The 12,614-nt window shown below is 47.3% G+C and overlaps 2 protein-coding genes across 12 annotated transcripts in view; one reads left to right on the top strand and one right to left on the bottom strand.

Moving 5' to 3' along the window:
• BRCA1 (BRCA1 DNA repair associated) overlaps positions 1-10,778 on the bottom strand; it is a 553,713-nt gene extending 542,935 nt beyond the window's left edge. For both annotated transcript variants that reach the window (XM_078645314.1, XM_078645315.1), the window contains exon 1: positions 10,650-10,778. The gene's annotated coding sequence lies outside the window, so the exon portion shown is untranslated. The remainder of the gene's footprint in view (positions 1-10,649) is intronic.
• A 1,187-nt stretch (positions 10,779-11,965) lies between these two features.
• Positions 11,966-12,614, top strand: part of NBR1 (NBR1 autophagy cargo receptor) — a 657,239-nt gene continuing 656,590 nt past the window's right edge. For 6 of the 10 annotated variants that reach the window (XM_078645307.1, XM_078645310.1, XM_078645305.1 and 3 more), the window contains exon 1: positions 12,081-12,218. The gene's annotated coding sequence lies outside the window, so the exon portion shown is untranslated. Of the gene's footprint in view, positions 12,219-12,614 lie in introns of all 10 variants that reach the window. The other 4 variants (XM_078645311.1, XM_078645309.1, XM_078645312.1 and 1 more) reach the window with 2 other exon arrangements.

Raw genomic sequence — 12,614 nt, 5'->3', positions numbered from 1 at the left:
ACTTCTTGCCATGCTTGCGAATATGACAGGAATAAAACCCAGACAGGCATGATGTTTGAAAATAGAAAGATACTTGCAGACCTGCACCACAGCCATGATGCATGAGTTACCAGCATACACCGATGTAAGGGTTACTAAGCATCCACCCTATTGTGACCAATAAACGTTTCCCCAACTACTTGGGGTTGGGAGAGAAATTAAAGTGTGTAAACATCTTCCCCTGCCAGTTCTTTAAGTTCTTTAAAGATAACGTGCGGTCGGAGGAGGAGAGGGGCCGGATGTGACGCACAGCCTGGCTGCAGATCGGGGAATATCTATGACCTCGACCAAGGTGGAGCCACAGAGCAAAGAGTTGCGGGACAAGGCACCATTCTCAACGTGGGAAGTGAAGGAAAGAAGGGCTGTCCAGAAGCCCCTGCATGTTGATGAGCTCGTGCCGAAAGTCCCAGCCCATTGTGCCCGATTGATGGGCCCACTTGCTTGAAATTTCTGCCCTCCTTGGTCCGTTTCAGACCCGATCCCACTCCACCCTCTTTTCCCTCGGCCTCCCAAAGCACGCCCCCATCACCCCTATTTCCATATGGAGTTTTTGAACTTGACTAAAAAAAAAAAAGGAAACACAGCACAAAAGATAGAATAGGGTTTGTCCCGAAAGAAGAACGGAATACGGGTACCCCGACTAAAGTACTTATGGTAGATTAGTTAGGTAACAGGACAAACAGGACTGTGGTCCGTGAGCAAAGAGTGGCCACACCCTGCAACGCGAAATCTGAATCCGAGCTGGACGCATAGCTCCACCGCCGGTGCTCAACAGTGCCAACGAAAGAAGAAAAACAATGAGAGCCTACCAGTGATGGCTCGCTGTAATAAGACACTGGAAAGACGAACCCTTTTTTTGAACATTGCCACCCCTTGACTGTCCCTTGTATCAAGTTGAATTTCTCTCCCAACCGCTTTGTATTGATTACCACCCAATTGAGCTTTCGAAACCTTACATCGGTCACTTTCAACTGTACTAAGAAGGCGTTAACTCTGTATCTTGATGATTGTAGAACACCAGTTATGCACATGAACATGCTGTCTAGTTTTGACCCCCATGGAGTCCAGACCTCAAGTGATAATAGCCCTTATCCTGCCAGAACATTTTTGTATGACACCATGTTTGTATTCAAACGAATCTCCTACATCGTCTAATGTAATGTCCCCGCCCCCAAGGTCTAACGTATGACGCAGTTAATGTAATTTTGTATGCACTGTCTCCCCGCCCATCACATTGACTACATATGGTTATGTACGATTCTGTCTGCATTGATAGCAGAATTATTTTCATCTGGCTGTAATGCATATGGGCTACCAAAGCGAATTGTATAACTAATGTCAGCTTGTACATCCTCTTCTATGACATGAACAGGAATGAACTAACTTATGATAAAAACTGGGGACTGTGGAAAATGACCAAAATTAGGTATATATAAGCGGCGTTCATTCATGTTCACCACAGCCACTGTTGAAAGTAAAGTGAGAATCGTGAAACAGTGGCCACGCCATCTTGTCCCTTTTAGGCCCCATCATGCGCATAAGTGGCAGCCATTTTGTGTGTCGTGGCCATTCTGCCAATAGCCTGCGCGTCTCTCCCCCTCACTCCCCGGCCTCGCAAGCATTCCCCCGCACCCCGACAGCCCCCGGTCTCTCCTGCTTGGGCCATAAGCGCACCTCTAACGCAACCCTGTCTCCGAGCCACATCCCGTGCTGAACCCCCTCACTCTTTCATCTCATTCAAAGAACAGGCCCTTTTGATAACCTCTTCCTCCCTGCCCGATTGTCCGGCCTGATCCCAGGCCATCACCTAGCCCAACAGACGCAGTTTATTGCCCCCTACAGTAGGACCTCGCCTTGCATCAAAGGAGCGGGGATTAATCAATGCTTTCGCACCCCGAAGATCCGACTGATCACACACATCCCCGTTCCCAGCGGAATGTCCAGCTGCGTGATAACCACCACATTCTGAGATCGGGGTGGGAACTCTACTGTAGATGTGTGTGGGAACGGGCCTGGCCCGGGGATTCCGAGGATGTCTTTTCTGTCCTTCAAAGAAACATTACTGATGTCATAAATGTAATAAAGCCATAAACTTGTGTATAAGAGGCCAGGCCTCAGAGATGTGGTTAGAGCACCTCAAGAAGATACCCTGTTGTCTGATTTGACGTGTTCTGCTCCGTCGGAATAAACTCCTGTTTCCTGCCTTCTGTCTCCAGCGCCTGCCTCTTTGTTTGGTAATCTCGAATGGTATGAGAGGCGGCTAACGCCGGGCAAACACTGAAAGGTTCTTGGTCGAATTCGGCCCTACCTTTTTAGGTCGAAGGCCTAAAAGGCTGCGCTTGCGCAGTCTTAGGCCGGAGATTTAATGAGACTTAGTAGCGCAGAAGGTCCCGCCTCCCTGCCCTGTCTCTCCTTCATTGGCTGGCTTCCTAAACTGAGGCCAGCCATTGGAGGAGAGATCCGTCACTCCGATGTAGCCCCGTCCTTTTCGGATTTGGGGGCGTAATTTTTGATGTTCTTTAGACAGTGACGTTGTCTGTCACTCAGAACATCAAAACCACGCCCACAAATCCGGAAGCTTGTGTCCGCCATTTTGGATCCTTCGCAGTGAAGGTAAGATCGTGTCTGTTTCCCTCCGTGCCTTCTTCCCCCTGTTTGTTTCCCACCCCCCTCCCGCTCTCCGTGTATTTTTGCTGTTCGTTTGTGCCTTCTTTCCCCTGTCTGTTTCGGTGGGCGTCTCTGCGTCTCCCCCTGTCTGTTTCCCGCCCCCCTACCGCTCTCCGTGTATTTTCTCTGTTTGTTTGGGCGTCTCTGCGTCTCCTCGTCGCGGACAGAATCACCCCGGCGGCCGCCAACTGCACCGCTGAGCTCTCACGGGCCACCGATGACAAATATGGGCAGTCCGGCAGAGTCAGCGTTGGGGCGGGTATAGACCGCCAGCCGCCCCACGCCTCTCCTTTCATTCGGCCCGCTCACCACCCAGGGGCCCCCGGGCAGCCGCGAAACTTGAGGCCCCGGCGTGCCTCGCTACACCAGGCCCCAGAGCCTCTCTCGCCGCCAGCAGGACCGGGGACCGTTCTGGACACTCCGGGACCGGATCGTTCAGCACCCCGCGTCCTCGGCTGCACTGTTGCGGAGGCTGTAAACTGGGAGAGCCGCCGGCTCCAACAAGAAAACTGCCAGCGGAGACCCAGAAATACGGAGGGGCTCCTGCATTGCTTGACTGCCCACGAGGGTAGATTGGCCCACGGAAAAGGAAATGAGCCCGGTTGCACCGTGTTGGGTGGGCCGTGAGGACGGGCCTGGACCTGTGCTGAGCCCAGAGGCTGATTGAGAAAGGGCAAGAGACACCCAGTAGCCCGTCCAAACCGGAACGATTCGGCGATCGCTTTGGGACCACAGACTGGAGGCGGCGAGATCGGTCAGGTGAGCTCGTGTGTGCGTGGGTGGCTCTGTGTGTGCGTGGGTGGCTCTGTGTGTGCGTGGGTGGCTCTGTGTGTGCGTGGGTGGCTCTGTGTGTGCGTGGGTGGCTCTGTGCGTGGGTGGGTGGCTCTGTGTGTGCGTGGGTGGCTCTGTGCGTGGGTGGGTGGCTCTGTGCGTGGGTGGCTCTGTGTGTGGGTGTAAATGCAATAGGTCATGCATATGCGAGCGAGTAAGCTATTGGCAATGTAAAGGACAATGCCATTTATTTATGATTAAAAAAAATCTCTGTTTATATCTCACTACCTCACAACATCCCTCTCCCTCACTCTTTCACTACCTCACTCTCTATCTACCTCACTCTCACTACATAACTCTCTACCTCACTACTCCACTCTATCTCACTACCTCACTATCTCACAACTTCTCTCTCTCAAAACATCACTACCTCACTCTCTCACTACCTCACTCTCTAGCTCACAACCTCACAACTTCACTCTCTTTCTCTAACTCACTACCTCAATCACTCTCTCACTACCTCACTCTTTCTATCTCACTAACTCACTTTCTCTCTCTTTCTCTATCTCACTACATCACATCATCACTCTATGCTTATATCTCACTACCTCACAGCATCCCTCTCCCTCACTACCTCACTCTTTACTACCTCAGTCTCTATCTACCTCACTCTCTCTCACTACCTCACTCTCTCTCTATTTCAATACTTCACTCGCTCTCTCTATCTCACTACCTCACTCTCTCTCTGCTAATGCAATAGGTATCACATATGCAAAAAACAAAGCTAATGCCAATACAAATGACAATGCCATATGGCGTATTTTTTTTAGACATTGTATTTTATCGATAGTAGATAATTGCTATTTGTTTCTTTAAGATATATAGATATTGTTTAGCTGTTTTTTTAATTGATTCCTCAGGACAAAACTGTTTAGGAGATAGTAATGTTTTGCATTTAATATGACTGTGTGTGCACATTTTACATTTCAATTCCATGTAGCGATATCTTTAGTTGACTCTAGACTTCATCGTCTGTGCTGCGAACTACAGGTCAGGGTAAATTGTTTTATATTTCAAGTTCTTTAGACGGGTATGTATGTTGTTGTTGTTTTCGTTCAGAGGTAAGCCATTTTTTTTTTTTCTAATCTTATGTTTATTCTCTCTTTTCTAGGTTCAACATGGCCCGTGGTGATTCCCTTCAGCCATGTGCACCGCTGTGCACGGAGTTGTTCAGACAGGTATGTATGTTGATTTTAGTTTATGTTGGAGGTAAGGCATATTTTTATTTTTACACTGCTCTGTCCTTTTACTGCTGCACTCTCTCCTCAGCCTCTCCCTGCGCCATCGCTTCACTGTTCCACTCTCTGCTCAGCCCCCCCCCATTCAGGCTGCAGCCCTCACTCCTCCACTGCACCATCACTCACTGCTGCACTCTCTCCTCAGCCTCTCACGGTACCATCACTTCACTGATGCACTCTCCTCAGCCTCTTACCTGCACCATCCCTTCACTCTCTCCTCAGCTCCACTATACCGTCTCTTCACTGTTGCACTCTCCTTAGTCTCTCACTGCACCATCCTTTCACTGCTGCACTCTCTCCTCAGCCTCTCCCTGCACCGTCCCTTCACTGATGCACTCTCTGCTCAGCCCCCATTGCATCGTCCCTTCACTGCTGCACTCTCCTCCGCCTCTCCCTGCACCGTCCCTTCACTGATGCACTCTCTGTTCAGCCCCCCATTGCATCGTCCCTTCACTGCTACTCTCCTCAGCCTCTCCCTGCACCATCCCTTCACTGACGCACTCTCTGCTCAGCCCCCCATTGCATCGTCCCTTCATTGCTGCACTCTCTGCTCAGCCCCCCCCCCCCCCATCCAGGCTGCAGCCCTCACTCCTCCACTGCACAATCACTCACTGCTGCACTCTCTCCTCAGCCTCTTGCGGTACCGTCCCTTCACTGTTGCACTCTGCACCCTCCCTTCACTGCTGCACTCTCTGCTCAGCCTCTCCCTGCACCGTCCATTCACTGATGCACTCTCTGCTCAGCCTCCCATTGCATCGTCCCTTCACTGCTGCACTCTCCTCAGCCTCTCCCTGCACTGTCCCTTCACTCATGCACTTTCTGCTCAGCCCCCCATTGCATCGTCCCTTCACTGCTGCACTCTCCTCAGCCTCTCCCTGCACCGTCCCTTCACTGGTGCACTCTCCTCAGTCTCTCACTGCACCATCCCTTCACTGCTGCACTCTCTCCTCAGCCTCTCCCTGCACCATCCCTTCACTGATGCACTCTCTCCTCAGCCTCTCCCTGCACCGGCCCTTCACTGATGCACTCTCTCCTCAGCCTCCCCCTGCACCGTCCCTTTATTGCTGCACTCTTTCCTTAGCCTCTCCTTGCACCGTCCCTTCACTGCTGCACTCTCCTCAGCCTCTCACTGCACCGTCACTTCGCTGCTACACTCACTCCTCATCCCCACTGCACCGTCCCTTCACTGCTGCACTCTCCTCAGCCTCTCACTGCACCATCCCTTCACTGCTGCACTCTCTGCTCAGCCTCTCCCTGCACTGTCCCTTCACTGATGCACTCTCTCCTCAGCCTCTCCCTGCACTGTCCCTTCACTGATGCACTCTCCTCAGCCTCTCCTTGCACCGTCCCTTCACTGATGCACTCTATGCTCAGCCCCCCATTGCATCGTGCCTTCACTGCTGCACTCTCCTCAGCCTCTCCCTGCACCATCCCTTCACTGACGCACTCTCTGCTCAGCCCCCCATTGCATCGTCCCTTCATTGCTGCACTCTCTGCTCAGCCCCCCCTCCCCCATCCAGGCTGCAGCCCTCACTCCTCCACTGCACCATCACTCACTGCTGCACTCTCTCCTCAGCCTCTTACGGTACCGTCCCTTCACTGTTGCACTCTGCACCCTCCCTTCACTGCTGCACTCTCTGCTCAGCCTCTCCCTGCACCGTCCATTCACTGATGCACTCTCTGCTCAGCCTCCCATTGCATCGTCCCTTCTCTGCTGCACTCTCCTCAGCCTCTCCCTGCACTGTCCCTTCACTCATGCACTTTCTGTTCAGCCCCCCATTGCATCGTCCCTTCACTGCTGCACTCTCCTCAGCCTCTCCCTGCACCGTCCCTTCACTGGTGCACTCTCCTCAGTCTCTCACTGCACCAGCCCTTCACTGCTGCACTCTCTCCTCAGCCTCTCCCTGCACCGGCCCTTCACTGATGCACACTCTCCTCAGCCTCTCCCTGCACCGTCCCTTTATTGCTGCACTCTCTCCTTAGCCTCTCCTTGCACCGTCCCTTCACTGCTGCACTCTCCTCAGCCTCTCACTGCACCGTCACTTCGCTGCTGCACTCACTCTTCATCCCCACTGCACCGTCCCTTCACTGCTGCACTCTCCTCAGCCTCTCACTGCACCATCCCTTCACTCTCTCCTCAGCTCCACTATACCGTCCCTTCGAATTCTCTCTCTCACTACCTCACTCTCTCTCACTACCTCACTCTCTTTCACTAACTCACTATCTCTCTCACTACCTCACTATCTCTCTCACTACCTCACTATCTCTCATTCACTCTCTCTCTACCTCAATCTCTACCTCACTACTCCACTCTCTTTCTCACAGCATCACAATATCTCTACTACAGTAACTATCTCTCTAACACACTACTTCACAACTTCACTCTCTCTATCTCACTACCTCACTCTCTCTACATCACTACCTCACTCTATCTATTACTATCTCACTCTCACTGCCTCACTATATCACGACACACTCTCTCAAAAATTCACTACAACACTCTCACTATCTCACACTCTCTCTATATACTACCTCACTCTATTTCTATCTCACTATCTCTCTCTCACTATATCACGACACACTCTCTAAAATTCACTACATCACTCTCTCACTACCACACAACTTCACTCTCTCTCTAACTCACTACTTCACTCTCTCTATCTCACTACCGCACTCTCTCTCTCTCTCTCTCAAATACACTAACTCACTTTCACTCTCTCATACACTACCTCACTCTCTCTCTAGCTCACTACTTCACAACATCGCTCTGTTTCTATCTCAATACAGCACAACTCACCCTCACTACCTCATTCTTTCACTACCTCACTCTCTCTCTCTCTCACTACCTCACTCTATATCTACTTCACTCTCCCACAAATCAAAAATAACTACATCACTACTCAAATTATATTTATAACACTATCTCACTCTCTCTCACTAACTCTCTCCATAACATCACTCTATCTATTTCGATATCACTCTCACTACCTAGCTATAACACAAGTCACTCACTCAAAAAATAACTACAACACTCTCTCGCTGACTCACTCTCTCTCACTAGCTCACAAGTTCACTCTCTCTCTCCAACTCACTACGTCACTCTCTCTCACTAACTCTCTCTTTCTATCTCACTAAGTCACTTTCACTCTCTCTTACACTACCTCAATCCTTCTCTATCTCACTACGTCACAACATCACTCATTGTTTCTATCTCACTACCACCAAAAATCACTCTCCATCACTAACTCACTCTTTCACTACCTCACTCTGTCTCACTACCTCACTCTATCTACCTCACTCGCTCTCTCACTACCTCACTCTCTCTTTCTATTTCACTAAGTCACTTTCACTCTCTTTCACTACCTCACTCTCTCTATCTCACTACCTCACACACTGTTTGTATCTCACTACCTCAGAACATCCCTCTACCTCACTCTTTCACTACCTCACTTTCTCTGTCTCTCACTACCTCACTCTCTATCTACCTATCTCTCACTACATAACTCACTACCTCACTATCTCACAATTTCTCTCTCAAAACATCACTACCTCACAACTTCACTCTCTTTCTCTAACTCACTACCTCAATCACTCTCTATCTCACTACCTCACTCTTTCTGTCTCACTAACTCACTGTCACTCTCTTTCACGACCTCTTTCTCTCTCACTACATCACTCTATGCTTATATCTCACTACCTCACAACATCCCTCTCCCTCACTACCTCACTCTTTACTACCTCACTCTCTATCTACCTCACTCTCTCCACTACCTCACTCTCTCCACTACTTCACTCTCTCTCTATATCTCACTACCTCACTCTCTCTCTGCTAATGCAATAGTTATCACATATGCAAAAAACAAAGCTAATGCCAATACAAATGATAATGCCATTTATTTAGGGATACAAAAAAGATACAAAAATAATGAGCAATACCAATAGCTCTACCTATAATATTGCCGAGACCATTGCATTGTAAATGCTTGTTACAGCAATATGCTTGAGAAAACCATGAGATATTGTTAGTGCTGTCGGGATGCCTTTGTCTACCTCAGCGAATTAGTTCGCTTTTCAAGTAATTGGTGTGGTGGCTCAATTTCAGACTTTTGAAGCTAAAGTATGAAGTTCTAAAAGTGCAGCAGGCTTGGAATTAGGGTCATTTTATGTTATTAATTGTTGGATGATATGGTAAAACCTTTTTGTACCTGTAATTAATCTTCATGCTGAATGAAGGTCCTTTTCAGAGTAGATGTCCGTAAGCTGTACCTAAAAAATGAATGGGTTTAGACCACTACCATCAGTGCTGGAAAGTCGGGTGACTGTGCAGGATCCCGTTGCAGCAGGTATTTCTGGCATCTGCCAGACCCAGAAAAACATGCTTAATTTGTCCTGGCGTCTTTTTCTAGCACCAGCACATAATTCAGCAGCGCACGACAGTGAGGCGGCTTTCTTATTTTCTATTCCAGCCAGGAACAAACAAATGCCTTAATAAAAATGGGCATCAGCCCTCCTTTTGTTTAAGTACCATCCTGAGTGGGAAACATCTGGAGCCTACCACCTTGATGCCAATGCAGCGGAAGGAAACAAAGGCACATAGCTTATCACTTCACATGTACTTCAGAGAAACTAAGACTTGGAGGAAGGTATTCGACTTTGGTCCACAACCCTATGTAAGAGAGCTTTGTTCATTGTAAGAATGCAAAATGTATCTGTGTGTATGAGGAATTAAACTAATAATGATTGAAATGGCACTAACATTCTTTTTTTATTTACTTCTGTTATAGCACTACTCAACCCAGTGTAGGGTGTCGGATCACTTTACATCACATAGAGAAATAAAAATAAATCATACAAGTGTGTAAATCAAGGTACAGGAAACTTAATATAAAAGAATGCATGCCGTTGGAATCACATATCAACCATACTTATCGATATTATATATTAAGAGGGAACGGGAGGGAGAAACACCAAGTCAGGATATAAAAAGTAATGCATTGATTGGGATTGTCTCTACTAACAAGACATTATTAATTCTCAGAGGTATCCTTCTTTGCACTCTTAGAATAACAACATGTTGAGAATAAAAAACAATAAGGATCTAAACCCAATTTACAGTTTGCATGCAGTACCTTGGTGCCGGTAAATACATCACAGTACTATATTAGAACGATTGCAATTTATGAACTGGAAGTAACAAAATGATCTGCGTCAAAAGCAATAGCCCACTTACAGATCTGTGACCTGCACGTTACACAATGTGCTTTCCAGCAGGAATATTAACCCTTCTATCCTACTTAATCAAAAATGTGATTTGGCACAACGCAGAACTACATTAACCACCAAAGTTATCTTACCACTATTATAATACCCTCAAAATTGCTGGGTACAGAAAGATCTCTGCAGCAGGTCTTAATATATAAAATATTTTAAAACGCAACCTCTTTGTAAACAGATTTACTTTCACTTTACTCATTTCACTTTTCACATTTGTCCTCGATACCAATTTCTTGGTAGCAGATTTTTTTCAAATCAATGTATAAACTGACAGTCAGACTCCGCTTTTCAGGCTCCGCCCCTCCTGACTCAACCCCCTTTCAAATGCCACACCTTGACCCCCACCCCAATTGAAGGGTTCGAGGAGCAAATTGGTTACAGTTGCAGCTCTGACAAGTATAGCGGTCTACCACTTCACCTCATCACTTCTTTATAAGAAAGCCAGATACCATGTGTCCGCGAACTTACGTAATCACCAACACATGCTGTAAAAAACAGGCCATGCTGCAGAGAATATCAGCGTTCCTTCCAATAAGATCAGCTATGTCGAGGCTCAGCAGAAATACAAATCATTCATCTAATACCACCTATTGCACTTACCACTAGCACTCCCACTTGGCGTCCCCACTCTGGGGGTCATACACAGCCCGTTCGAAGATTGGCGCGCTTTCTTGTACAGTAGACCCGAGAGGCAGGGCTACTGATCACCTGCCACACACAAAACTTCCCACTTGCCTACGTCACTTCAGGCGCAACAAATTAGAAATGGACAATTGTATCACGTGGTTTACCGGAGGTCTCACTTCATAAGAACAGGGGCACACTCGTTGCCATGTTAGGACTGTCCAGTAATTTCTTACTCTAGAACCGCACTCGTAAAACTTCCTTGTTCATAAAATCTTGCCACGAACATTTTTAAATATGATGATATGAAGTACCCATTAGCTAACCAATGTCTAAAAGGCAAGACCGTTTGAAATTTTAAGATATTGGATCAACTTCGCCTTTTCAAGTATAGGAAAGGCAGCTCAATTCATAGCATATTTTTTAAAATTGTATTTATTTAATGCAATTGTATATATCACGGGCTTTACCCAAAGGTGTCGGAGCGCTTCACAATAGAACCAAGTACTACTTGGAAATGTACATACTTACACGTTACACATGCAAACGAGATAGTGTTTAATGTGTAAACAAGGTTTAAATGTTTATAACGAATTGCGAGGGTAAGGATGTTTTTCAAAACCGTCTCTTGTGCATCTATCAGCTTTTGTTAGCCTTGCGCTTTTAGTCTCTTCTTTGTTTTTCCTGCATTATGCGCAATGTTTTTATTTTGTGTACGGTTGCTCCGCTGCCATCTGTCAAACGCCAACTACCAGAACCAATCAGGATCGTAATTTACATTTCACTTACTGTGACCCTGACCAATGGGTTGAGCTCCCGTTGAAACCAATGAAAGACGTGTGCTTTGATTCATGTTAGTTGTGTGGTCATATCAGAATGGTGTTTGTCTTAAACGAGTTCAGCACGTTTGGATTATATGAACCTACTTTATAAAAAAAAATCTGCGAAGCAATTTAAAAAAGTTGTTGGATCACATTTTATTTTAAATAAAATGAGAAACCCAATTTATTTTAAAACATTTTATGAAACGTCATCTGTAAGCCATATTTTGAAAAGTAGTATGGATGTTTCGGAAAACAAAGTGACATCTTATATTCCTTATAAACTTGCTGGCTAAATCGTACCAATAAGGTAAAAATAATATATTGAAACATGGCGATGTCGAGTCTCATTGAGCTGACGTGTCGCCTGATGGCCCCGCGTCACAATTCCTCTTTTATGTCTATTACATTCCAGCCGTGACGTGCACTGTTTTGCTTTTGTGCTAGAAACACCCTTGTTTACCAATCCCCACACTTTACGACCTATGGAGAGCGGTGAGTTGTATGATTGACGGTAAACTTGACCAATGGTCGTGACTGTCACGGATCTGGGGGAATGAACTGTGCCTGATGACGTCCGACCGCCATGTTAGAATAAGGAAAGCGGAGGGGAATAGTGCAAGAAGGAGAGAGGAACCAAATACCTCAAGACCTCTTTCGGCGTGGTCCAGACCGAATTGACAACACGCCCCGGGGCTAGTATAGCCCAAGGGGAAGTAGTCTGGTGAGTGTCAGATACCCGGGCTTTTGGGACTTTGCTCCTTACAGCTGGTGCAGGGATAGGGGAGGAGCGAAACTCCCACAATGGATATGCTTTGTTATTGACATAGTTGCTGGGTTGGCGCAGTTACCATAAAGATATTTGTCAGGAAGTTGATCTCTGTTGTTGGAGCACAGCTATAGGACCAGCGGAGCTGAACCTCTGCCTTTGGGGATGAAGTTGGGCACGTAGTAGAGGTGGCTTAACCCGTTGAGGTAGCTGGGGGTCTTGATGTTTCATCCATCGCTAGTTGGAAGTGCTTGTCAGACCTATTGTAGTTACGCAGTTGTTTATATGTGTATTGGGTCAAGTCGGAGTGGTGTATTGGGTCTCTGCCATTGGCTTCCGTTGTCACGGTTG

This window comes from Lissotriton helveticus, chromosome 5_1 (assembly GCF_964261635.1).
Source record: "Lissotriton helveticus chromosome 5_1, aLisHel1.1, whole genome shotgun sequence".
In the NCBI taxonomy this organism is placed as follows: Eukaryota; Metazoa; Chordata; class Amphibia; order Caudata; family Salamandridae; genus Lissotriton; species Lissotriton helveticus.
This window is presented reverse-complemented; position numbering and strand designations above follow the sequence as displayed.